The sequence below is a fragment of the Frankliniella occidentalis genome, unplaced genomic scaffold, assembly GCF_000697945.3.
Source record: "Frankliniella occidentalis isolate FOCC.00 unplaced genomic scaffold, Focc_3.1 Scaffold35, whole genome shotgun sequence".
NCBI classification, from domain to species: domain Eukaryota; kingdom Metazoa; phylum Arthropoda; class Insecta; order Thysanoptera; family Thripidae; genus Frankliniella; species Frankliniella occidentalis.
In genome coordinates, this window is record NW_026267165.1 from 1,656,936 (window position 1) to 1,669,092 (window position 12,157).

Consider the following 12,157-nt stretch of genomic DNA (forward strand, 5'->3'; position numbering starts at 1 on the left):
GCAAGGGGGAGGGGGGGGGGGTGATTTCAGTGAGCTAACGTGCCATCCTATGAGGAGGGAAGGGAGGACGCGTGTAGCAGAAGCGAAAGAGAGCAGCGGGCAAACGGGACGGAGAGACACAGCGCCGAGCGAGCCGAATCATGTGATATACAATAAGAAGAACTTTCTTCCTCGACCGGACGGCCTCGCCACCGCCGCCGCCGCCACCACCAGCTCAGCGCTCCGGGAGGAGAAGGGGACTGGCAACTCACCTGGAGGCGACCAGGGGGGAGGGGGGCAAGGCCGTGGCGCTGGGCTGGGCCCGTCGGCGCTGCGGGGCGGGGGCCCCACCGCGGGGCCGCGGGGGCCCCTCCGCTGGGGTCCGCGCCGCGCGGCCCAGGCCGAGCCGAGCCGAGCCTTAGTTAGCCGAGCTCGAGCGTGAGCCCCACGACACGGCACGGCACGACCAGACACGGCAGTCCCGCCCCGCGCCCGTCCGGAGCAGTGTGGTGCAGAGGCTCAGCTGCAGAGCACAGGCCGGAGAACAGCGCGCAGCCAGGCGCAGCCCAGCAGGCCGCACCCGACCCGACCCGCGCCCCCCGCGCGCCCCGCACGAGCCGCCGTCACGTCCCGCGCGCCCGCGTCGCAGCGACCCCCGCGACCGACCGACCGACCGCGCCGTGCCGCTCAGCCGGTCGAGACCGTCCCCGCCGCGCAGCAGAGTGACCACCACCGCGGGACGACCACAACGACGACGTCCACGACCAAGAGGAGAGCAGAAGGGCGCCGCAGCCCTGGCGGCCCTGGCCCAGTGATTGTGCGGTAGTGGATGTGAGTGTCAGTCGCAACAACAGCCTGGTGTGGTGTGGAGTGTGTCGCGCAGAGTGCGCTGGGAGTGCGATTGGATACGCTGCAACCCGCCTACCGCCTGACGCGGCTTGTCGCCGAGCCGCTCCTGTTGGAGCCGCACAAGGCCCTGGTTGTGCACAGCCCGCCCGGCCCGCTCGTCCTGCCCCTGCTCGCGCAGCTCGCACAGCTCGCGCAGCTCGCGCAGCTCGCACAGCTCGCGCAGCTCACTCGCTCCGCCCGCCTTCGCTTGGCTCGGCCCGGCGCTTTCTACTTCTGCTGGTGAGTGGAGAGTGGAGCTGGCCGGACTGCGGAGCTGGAAAGGGGCGGCCCGCGCCGCGTCGCGCAGCCAGCGAGGTGTGAAGTGTGGTGTAGCAAGTCCCGAAGCTCCCGCGGGCCTCCGCGAAGCTCCCCGCGAAGCTCCCCGCGAAGCTCCGGCGGTTACTGGCCACCCGCGGCCGCTCTTGTGCAAAGTGCAAATGAACGTTACAGTTCACTCCGACCGAAGAGCGCCGCAGCTGCGAGTTGCGCTGTTGCCAGTTGCGGTTCTGAAGGATAAAATGTTTCTGTCGCGAAATTCCACGTGCCCTGGTGTAGCCTAGCGTTGTCCCAGTGGTAGGTGCAGGGTGTCTCAGCTTCTTCCCCTTCACTAGGGTCGGTCGAAGGATGAGACCGAGCTAGGCGACGCTGTCCTCGAGCCGCCGCGGTCCTACGAGCTGGAGCCACCCGCCTCGCCTCGCCCCGCGCCCGCCGAGGGTCCATTCACCCGCAAGCCCACCAGGCCTGCACTCGCCTCCGGTACTCCAGTGAGCCGGGCCAGCTGCGCCCGCCGCGCCGCGCCGGGTTGCGCCATGCGTTCGAGCCGAGCAGCAGGCCCGGCCAGAGTCCAGCCGAGCCGGGTACGCGTCCGGGCCTGTGCCGCCACCGCGGTCCGAGCCGGGGGCGGCCGCGGGCCGGCCAAGAGGGCCGAGACTGGCGGGGCGGGGCGGGGCGACGCGACACCGCCGCCCCTCTACACCCCGCTAACAGGTGCATGAGGGGCCGACGGGGCTGCCAACGGGCTGCCAAGTGGCCCGGGCAGGCGTCCCCCCGCGCATACTTATCATCGCTACGCAATGCCCGACGCGCCGTTGTATGTGGCCAGCGGCCCCGCCCCACCCCGTCACGCTCTCGTCCTCCTCTTGCCCGATCGGGCTGAATTTGGGGACGCGCGGTGCGACTTACGACTGCCGACTGATTCCGAAGAACCTTCTCCTATACCTTCCGTATAGCTCCGTCCTCGTCGCGCACTCACAGGGCAGCGCCCCTGGAGGTTTCTTCGGATTCAGTCTGCTGGGCCTCCAGGATCCGTATTTGGTGACGCTCCCTGCAGGATCTTTGACGCGGTTAGCTGTGCGGTGCAGCGCGATTGAACCATTTCTTGTGGCGTGGCGGCGTCGTGGTAAGGCGGGGACAGCCGGTCGCGCGTCGCGGCGCCATACGGCTCCGCAGGATGGCGTGTCACATCTCGCTCCCTGGCCGGGGAGCCTCATATACGGCCTGAAAAGCGAGAGAAACGGAGCGCTATATAGTGTGTCGAGGAGAACATAGGGAAGTGGCGGAGCGATAGCCTGGCGAGCCGCGTCGCCCCCCGCCCCGCCCCGCGCGCCAGGAAGACGAGAAGAGCGCAGCGCCAGGATATCCTCTTTGCGTCTCACCGGGGAGTCAGCCGACGCCACCGCAGCGCAGAAGAGCGCACCGCCGGTCAGCTGGATGGGGTGGTTGGCGGGGCGGGGCCAGGATTTGTGTTCGCTCGCATAAGCGGCGTTTCATCAGCGCTTGCCCCCCCACCCTGCCCTCCCCTCTGCCTCTCCTCTCGGGTGTGCGGGCGGACCACGCAGACTGGCCCGCGGCCGCAGGACCGCTGCCAGGAGGCGCCGGCGCCCTCCCTCCCCACTCCCCTCAGCGGGCGGGCACGCGCCTTTAGAATACCGCCGACGTCGGCTGCATGTCGGGCCGACGTCGGGTCGGGCCGGGCCGCCGGCGCATCGCATCTTCGACAGCGACGTCCGACTGACCTTTGTGGGGCCCGGCCCATACCCACACACTACTACTTCTCTCCTCCTGCCCCGCCACCGCCGCCGCCACCGCAGGTTCATCTGTGCGTCGGCGTTGTGGGGCATTTCAGGTCGCAAACACACGCGTTGAGCAAGCGGGCGGCCTTCCCTCGCCTTCCCTCGCCTTCCCTACCCCGACCGGCCGGCCGGCCCGTCCGACAAGTCGAGTATGCTGGCGCTGGCGGGCCCCCCCAGCCGCCTGCCCCGGGAGGGGCGGGGCTCGGCAGCGCGGCGGGGGTGCGGAGTGCGGAGTGCGGCATCAGGGACCGTTCGAAAACGCAGTTCTGCGCAGCAAACGCAACGATTGGCACGTGACAGCGGTGCCCGGTGCCCGGCCTGTGAGAGCGCCGGGGTGGTAGGCAGTCCCGTGGCGCCGCCGTGCCTCGCGGCCGTTTCGGGCTGCCTACGCTGCAGGAGCTGAGCTGCAGCCGCCGGTGGGAGCGCCTGGGCGGTAGGCAGTCCCGTTGCACCGCCGTGCCTCGCGGCCGGCCCGAGCTGCCTACGCTGCAGGCGCTGAGCTGCAGCCGCCGGTGGGAGCGCCTGGGCGGTAGGCAGTCCCGTTGCACCGCCGTGCCTCGCGGCCGGCCCGAGCTGCCTACGCTGCAGGCGCTGAGCTGCAGTGCGCTCCGCGCCGCCGGCCGCCGCCGGTGCTCCCCGCTCCGGACAGATCCCGTATCTGGACAAACCTTGCTCAATACCCGTTTCGTTTCGTGGCTTGATCCCCCTCCCAACAACCGGATCGTGTCCCGGACCCCAGACACACAGTGTGTTAGCGCCAAGTGCACGGCGGCACTCGCACACGTAGACACACACACTCGAACACAAACAAACAAACAAACACACGCACACGTACACGCTGCGCAAACGCACACACTGACTCCGAGGCACGCGCGACGCATTCGGCTAGACTTCACAATGCTCATTACATAATTTGCGATGGCTTCGCGGCCAACAGTTTGGTGTTGACGCTGTCGGCGCTGACGTCATGTGGGCTGCACAACACATGGTAGGGCACGTCGTGGTGGCGCAGCTCGACACTGAGCACGCACCTAAAAAATTGGTTTCTTTTTGTTTCTTCTTCTCTTTCCTCCTTTCGCCAAGAGCGTCGTCGCGTGCCAGATGCCTCGTCCTCCCCGCCTCCTTCCTCCACATTGTTATATATTTCGTGGCATATTTCTGAAACCGCGATCGTGAGGAGCGGAGTGAGAAAATATATCGGCTCGTGAGTCCCGACGTAGTTATCGATACCGGTCGGTAGGCTACGCCCGCGCACGGATTATGCGTTTTTTATTAGTCTGAAATTGGGGGTGCGCTCTCCGCTCCGCACGGCGGCCCGGGCCGCCCGGGCCGCCCGGGCCGGCGAAAGCAGGAGCGGCTGGTCGCTATGGCGGTCAGTTTCCGTTCAGTCGGATTGCGTACGTTCAATTGTTTCGGGGCGGGCGGTCACGCGGCGAAAGCCCCCACCGGCGGGCCGCCGGGCCGCCGGGGCGGCGGGACCCGGCGCGCACGACTCCAGGCCAGGCCACACAGAGACAGTTGTTATATTTGCCACGAAATCTTTTTCGCGGTTTTTCACGATGAGTATCTTCTCGCCCCAAACGTGAGAAAGCAGCGCCTCGGCCCACGCTGTTCGGGCGGCGGCGGGCCCTTGAGGGGGGAGGGTTGGCGGGGCTCAGGCGGCTCTTGGGATTCACTTTGGCGATAAAGTACGTCGCGTTGGAAAGAAAAAAAACTATTGTTTGTGCCCTAACTACAAGTCCTAACAGCCCCAGGATTAATTTGTCGAATCACGAGGCCAACAGAGATATGGTCGCATTTGGAGTGAAAGGCCATAAAAGTCTGTCTTCCTCGTGCATTGAGATGCTCCAAGCCGTCTTTTTGCAAACCGTCGCACACCCACGCGGACTTTCTTTAGAGTGATGGATTTGAGAACAGCGCACTTCTGCCAAACACAAGGCTTATGAGCAGCGTGAAACAGGCACAACAGCCGCACTGATCTCATCGAGCCTTCCTTCAAGCCAAATGCACGGTACTGTGCAAGTTCTTTGCTGCATACTTTAATAATTACTTCTGAAAGATCTGCAGGATGAATATAAGCTGTAAATAAACTTTGGTGGGTCTTTGGTGAGTGAATCACACGTTGTGTGGCAGTCATTATGCAGCACTGAGACCATGACCATACTGAACTGCGGGGATCGATCTCCCAGACAGAACACTCACAGCCGTCCAAGCTCTCACACACACATTATATTACTTACAGTGATTGAAACATCACCACGCGGTCTCACACTTTTATTTATAGAGTGGAATCGTTTTGCTGAGTGAAATGAAGTAATGGGCGGTTGTGTAGCGCCGAGCGCGCCGCTTCCGACGTGAGCGAGTGAATGAGAATGTTCACAATACGATGGCCTCCTGCGCGTGTGGTAACGCATCGACACAATGTCAGCGGAGCTCGAGGCGCGGAGCTCCTTTGGGGGGATAGGACGAGGCGAGGTCCCTGACAGTTCCTTGCGAAGGATATTGCCGCTTTGTGAGCTTTACGAAGGAAGTTCTTCGCAATCGCGAAAGGATGTTCTTCGCGCATTTCAAAGGCAATCGCCTGAAACTGGTTCGCAGCAGTACGAAGCAGCCGCAATCGTTCGCAAGGATTGAACAAAAACAAATATAAAACTAAGTCGTGGGCAGTACGACATAGTTTTTGTGTCCCAAAGAGGACGTGGCTTGAGCCGAGAGAGCTTTACGATGATTCGCTGCACCGCATGGACCACATGCACGAGGATTGCCACCCGCAAGTATTTAGGTTGTACTAAAGTTTCCCCTACTCCAAAGTCTTTTTCGCGAGCATTTGGAGTATACCTTCGCAACTTTCTGCACGATTCGCGTGCAGAATTCAGACACGGCGAATAATGGTTTGTTTATGTTTGTTTTTTGGGGGGCGTGGTTGACTCTCCCGGGCCCCGCGCAGGCAGCCGCAGGCACCTGCCGCCGTGCCGGACGCGGCCGGGGCGCGACGCGCAGGGATACCTTCCCAGTGGCGAGATTCAAGGACGCGGACGCGGGGCAACCAGTAGACGGGCCTGCTAGACTTACCACTCTGCCCCACCACTCCGGCCCCGCCACGCCCTACCACGCCCCGCCACGCCCCGCCACGCCCCGCCACGCCCCGCCACGCCCCGCCACGCCCCGCCACGCCCCGCCACGCCCCGCCACGCCCCGCCACGCCCCGAGCTTAACCGCGACCACACCCAAGCACCGCCCCGCCTCCCCGACTCTACTTCTTCCTTTGTCCGCACTGATATATCGCAACTAGTTTCTGCCGGCGTTGTTGTTGTTGCTGCTGCTGCTGCTGGTGCCGCCGCCCCTGCAGCAGTTTGTAGTGACCGCTGCCGCTGCCGGAGAGCTGCCGTTGTTTCATGCTGATTTCTGCGGCCTTTTTATGCATATCATCTTAAGATCACAAGTTAGTTGCTCGGGAAGTGATCGTGTCTCCCCTAAGAAAACGTTTGCGTGCCGAATGCAAATCTGGAGTTCAAGATGCTTTCATAATGTTCTCGCGACGCGAACAAGATCGTTGCGAGCCGGCCCATAAGGGTCGGCTCCCTCCTGTGGCCGTATCGCGCCACTCTGTGAAAGAAGAAGACCTCTGCCGCAACGAGCAAAAGCACGTTGTTATTAGACTGCGTAAGACGCCCTGGCCGGCCAGCCGTCTCTGTGCACTGCACTGTTATAAAAAGTGTTGTAACGGCTATGGGCCGGAGCGTCCTGCCGCCAGCGCCAGGGGGGCGGGGGAGGGGCTGATCATCCTTTGGCGAGTCTATGATACACTGCTGGCAAGAAAAAAGTAAGAAATCAAGCACAGGTAGGGTATATACAGGACGCGGGGCCCGTCGGGCCCGCACTTGTTCAACGTATTACTCGTCAGACTACAGTAAAAAAACAAACAATCCGACCTCCGTATACTCAAAGGTCCTTAGTCCCGCAAGTCACATTTTTTTCCCTTCCGCTTTTTGTTTAACTTTGTCGCAGTCTAGGTGTAAGCCGGCCCCTTCTGCCCAGCCGAGCCGTGACTCGCTTTGCGCTAGTAGGCTACTTACTCCACGTCGGTAGACTGGTCCTCGTTACTCGCTGATTGTGAGCTATGGTGGCCCTGGGCAGTGTGGTGGCGGTGTAGTTGTGTGCCAAAGAATTAAAAATTTTGAAACGCGAAAAGCGAAAAAAAGAGAAATCTGCCGTTAATTAATTTGAAGCGAGTGAGCTAGTGCGGCGCGCGGCACGCTACCCGCGGCACGTCAGAAACGCCCGGCGCGCCAAGCCTCGCCACGCCACGCCACGGCGCCCCGCGCCAACGACTGGACTGGAGTCCCTCTGCTTTGCCCCACCGTCGCACCACCCCCAGGACCAAGCTCATTATTTCCACCACCTTCCATTTTCACCCTATGCAGAAGGGATGATCTTTCTTTCTTTTCTTTTTTCTGTCTTTCTCTCTCTCTTTTTTTTTTGAATCATATGGATGTCCCGGTGCGGACGATGTATGGTTTGCGCCCGCCGATGCACAGTTCGACGAGCAGTTCGGGAAACAGTTAAGGTGGGCGCGTGTCGGCGGGGAGCTCTCCATACCGGGCGCACTTCGGCACCACCAGGGCCCGCCTTGTTGCACCGCTAGCCCCCCCCCCCCCCCCTCCCCCACCGCTGGCCGCGCTCCGCTAGGCGCGCCTGCGCTGCGCCCCGCTCTCCTCCCCCGGCCCCGCGCGCCGCGTGCCGCGAAGAGGAGAGCGGCGGACAGGGGAGAGGCGGCGGCGGCGGCGGCGGCAGCGGCAGAGTTTCAACAAGTTTCAAATATCCAGCGCGGAGTGCATTATGACTCTGCGCGCGAGGCTTTGGTGCGCGCGGCGAGGTGTGGCTCGCTCCTGTCTGAAGGGAGCCAGGCTGAGGCGGCGGCGGGCCAGGCGAGGTGTGAGCAGCGCCAAGCAGGCCTCTCTATCGAAAACGTATAGGCTGCCGTTGGGGGGTTTGCACAACCGTCAATCCTCCACGCCGCCGCCGCCGTAGCCGGGCGGCCAGCGGCCAGCCTGCCCAGCCCAGCCGCCGCCATATCGTATTGCAAAGAGGGATAGAGCTCGCTTCGTTTCCGAATCCGTGCAATACCGCGGCAATACGGCCAATACGGGACGTACTGTTGCAGCGCACGCGCCGTGTGTGTGTGTGTGTGTGTGTGTGTGTGTGTGGAAGTGTCTAAAAAGAAGGGCAGGAGGGACCTTACAGAGTAAAATGGCCTCCTGAGGGCGCGACGGGGACGTGAAATAGACCAGAACGGCTCCCCCATTTACTTGCAGACGAGACGGCACCACACCCTTATATGTGTGGGCGCTCCCGTACAAGGGGGGCGCACAGGGGGGGCTGAGCCGGTGCGCCTAACGACGCGCGCTCGCAAACTAACGGGCAAACCATATGCAAGCCATCCGGGTTGGCAAACAGCAGCGCCGAGCCGGCTTGCAAACAACCACCCACCCACCTGGGAGCTTGGCGAAAACGATGTAAATCATCCATATTTTTGCGCGTTTTTCTTGTCGCGGATTCATTCGGCAATCACTCACGGGAGCTCGGCGCCTGCGAGACTCGGGGTAGGCCACCACGCCGTACACGCATGTGTTGCACGCGAGACGTTGCCTACCCACTAGGCGCTATCGGAGCTTCCACTGGCTCGCACCGCAGGCTGGACCTGGTAATTTAATTTTGTGACGGATGACGATGACGATGACGATGACGTACTTTCGGGATGACCCTTCAGCGTGCTTAATTCAAGAAATTATCCTTTGATAGGTGCAGTTTATTTTTCATTAAATGCACGAGGTAACAATACATTCTTCCTGTAACCAGCAGAAGCACTAAACAATAGTCGGCCTATCTTTGCCCCGAGCCCTATGCTTTGCTATGGGCTGGCTCGCGGCCGCCGCGTACTCCTGGACCTTGACGTCGAACAACGCTGAATGAGCCCACCTCGGGCCGGGAGCTCTCGCCTCAGCCCCTCGCCGAATCGTGTCCAGTTCCCACCGCTGGAGGCTGCCGCGCGTCTTGGAACCGTCTCGAGTGTGCCTGGAAAATGCCTCCTCCAGAGGTCGCTGGAGAGTCCCGCGGAGGAGGCTGGGCCCGAGGCGTCAGGACGGCTTCCGGCCGCGGCAGACGGAGACTTCAACGCCGGGCGCCGACGAGAGCTCCGCGCTGACCGTCCGACGGACTGCCCGACGGCACCATAGTCCGACAGCTCTCTGACGCTAGTCCGACGGCAGAAATCTGTAACAAATGCTATAGTCCACATGGAGGCTAACGAGTAGAGCTAGGAGCCAACATGAGAACCGAGGCGAACTTCCCTTTCCGCGAACTTCTACCACCGTGTGTCAGGCGAGGTTTCAGGGCTATACGACAGGGTTGCGGGTTTACATATGGGTGGTTTCACAAATAAGATGCATATTGGGTCACTTTTTTTTCGTTTTTGAAAACGTTTGCAAGTGGAGGTTTTTCTATCTATAATGCATTAGTGGTATCTATGGAGAAAGAAAACGTTCTTTAGCGAGCTCCCAGCCACCTATTTCTGGGTAATTCCCCCAAAATGGCAAAGATGGCTGTCCAAACGGTTTATCTCGAATATATTTTGTAGTATAATGATGTGGCAAGGTTCTATTACAACTGGAGACGTTTTCTCATGCTAAAACACGACTATTTTAATTGAAAAAAGCTCCACACCATAAGTATTTATGTTAAAATATTTAATATACGTCCCCTCCGTCACACCTAACCTACAAAAGGCATAATAACAAATGTTTTGTTTTTCAAGCTTTGTCAGGGTTACTTTACCACTTCAGAAATTGTCTAATAAAGTACTTTAACTATCTCAATCGAAAACAGTAGCAGACTTATAGTATTTTATTCAAAATTGTCGAATTTTGTCCCCTTCGTCACGGTGTCCGATTGACGATTAACTCAGATAACTAAAGAAATATAGATTTTATATCGGATTTACTCTAAAATCAGCTAAGAAACCCGAGCAGCACTTCTCTGACACACATTTCACGACCAACTACTTTCTGACTTTAAAATAATTTAAGATAATCAGTTCAGTTGTGGTTTTGTCACGCACGAAATAGGGTTAGTTTAACGGACTTTAAAACGAAGAAAATTATATTTACCTTATCACCTTCTGACCACCAGATTCCTACTTCTGTCTTTTACGACCGTGAGCACTCACTACACACTGCACGCTGCACCTTACCAGAAATTTGAGATAACTGCAACGGTTATCCGAATTCTGACAAACCTGGTGACACTTTTTAAAGTGTTCGTTTCTCTTCTATTGGTAATTTGGGACCTCGATATAGTAGTAATGCGATGTATCATAGAGTTGTTTAACGAAAAACATGGGTGTTTCGACCAGGTTCAAAAAGGTACGAGCGATGATAACGAAAACAGACAGTAAAGCGGGGTCGGGGACAGCGCATTTTCCGTCTGCTAGGGAAGTTTAAGATATATTTAATGGTGATGAAATGTGTTTGAAAGCAATTAAATGGCCTTGCCAAGTCTCAGACACGCTATATTTTGGTAATAATGTGTTCGTTTTAGCTACGGTGACGATTGGGGGAAATACAGATGAGTTGAATTCTCGGACACCGACATGCATCTTATTTGTGAAATCACCCATATCCCATGCAGGGGCCATGGAGTTGAGTAGCAGTAGTGCGGGAGCGAGTAGGCGAACCCGCATACTGCTGTGACATTCTGAGCGGTAGAGAATGGCACTTCAATCCTTGGAGCACGCTGGTGCTTGCACGGGAGTGCGACATTGACCTGACGGCAGTCCAATGGCGGTCCAGTGGTGGCCCGTTGGCCACCCGACGGCAGCCCGACGATCGCCCGACGACGGCTCTCGGCAAGCCGGGCGGCAAGCGGGGCGGGGTGGCAGGGCAGCCGTTGCATAAGTTGCTCCCAAATGTCAGCCACCCGCATGACGCAAACTGGCCGGTCAGTCCGCTAACGTAACGGCGCACCTCATTGGGGCGCATATTGTTCACTTGACCCCGATGTGTGGTGCGGCCCAGGCCCGACATGGGACCGGGGAGAGAGAATGCGTCTCCTTGGTCCCCGGCGTCTCTTCAAACCACAGAGAAGAAGGGCGGATGATCGCTTCGTTTCACCGCATCCCGGCGGTCTGCTGCGCGTGGGGCTCAGGGTTAGAGTCGTTAGCGGGCATTCAATGTGAAGGGGACGACGGAGACGCTGATCAAATTTTATGTGGCTGCTTTTTTTTTTGACCGAGCAGCAGTTGTTGTTGTCGTCTGACCGTGTAGGTGTCGTACAGGTGCAGGAGTGGCCCAGTTTACTCGTCTTATCCAGGCCGACCGCGCGGTGGGGGTGGAGCCGGCTGCCTCGGTGGCGGCGGCTGCGAAGGTCCCGCTCCTAACCCCTTCCCCTTCCCCCCGCTCCGGCTTGTGGACGCCACGCCACCGAGAGTCTAACACATACCTACCACCCCTCTCCCACTTGCATATAAATCACCGTTTGTTTTTTTCGTTGCCGCCGTGTGTCGCCCAGAGGTGCAGCCCGGTGCGGGCGGCTGGCCGGCGGCTGGCGGGCGCTGGCTGGAGCTGCTGAAGCCCACCGAACGGCCGCCCGCGGGCGGCCCCGCGGCCGGGCCGAAAGGCCTCTGTCACGGCTTATTTTTGACTCGAGCCGAGCCGGCGGCCGGTATGGCATTTTGCAATGCAGCGGGCCGCGCCCACGACCCCCCGGCAGCCCACGGCAGTCCGGCCGACCGGCCTGTAGCGAGCGTGGCCCAGCTGCCTGTAGCGAGCGTAGCCCAGCTGCCTGTAGCGAGCGTAGCCCAGCTGCCTGCCCAGGGGCCGATATTCTCCAGCTGCCTGTAGTCCAGCTCGAACCATATGTCTGTAGCCGCCTGTAGTTAAGGTCGGTTCTCCTATGCAGCGGTGGTCCTGCTCAGCCTGGCTGTCTGCAGCCTAGCCGCCTCTGGACGTTCAGCTCGGGCGTACTCTGTAGCTCAGCTGCCTGTGACCTGCAGCTGCAGTTCGTACAGGTTGTCGAATGTGCTGCAGTCACGCGCTGCCCCCGCGTCCCGGCCGTCCGCGAATTCCACGCTGTTTCCCCATCCCCATGCCAACCCGCCCGGCTCAGCTGGGCTCGCCGGGTCCCGTACGTGACTGAGTTAATGTGTCAGCAAACACCCCGGG

General features: G+C 60.0%; 1 protein-coding gene across 1 annotated transcript in view; it reads left to right on the forward strand.

The window, feature by feature from the left end:
* Positions 1 to 816: 816 nt before the first annotated feature.
* Positions 817 to 12,157, forward strand: part of LOC113212480 (WAS/WASL-interacting protein family member 1-like) — a 39,090-nt gene continuing 27,749 nt past the window's right edge. The window contains exon 1 of the mRNA XM_052266047.1: positions 817 to 1,107. The gene's annotated coding sequence lies outside the window, so the exon portion shown is untranslated. The remainder of the gene's footprint in view (positions 1,108 to 12,157) is intronic.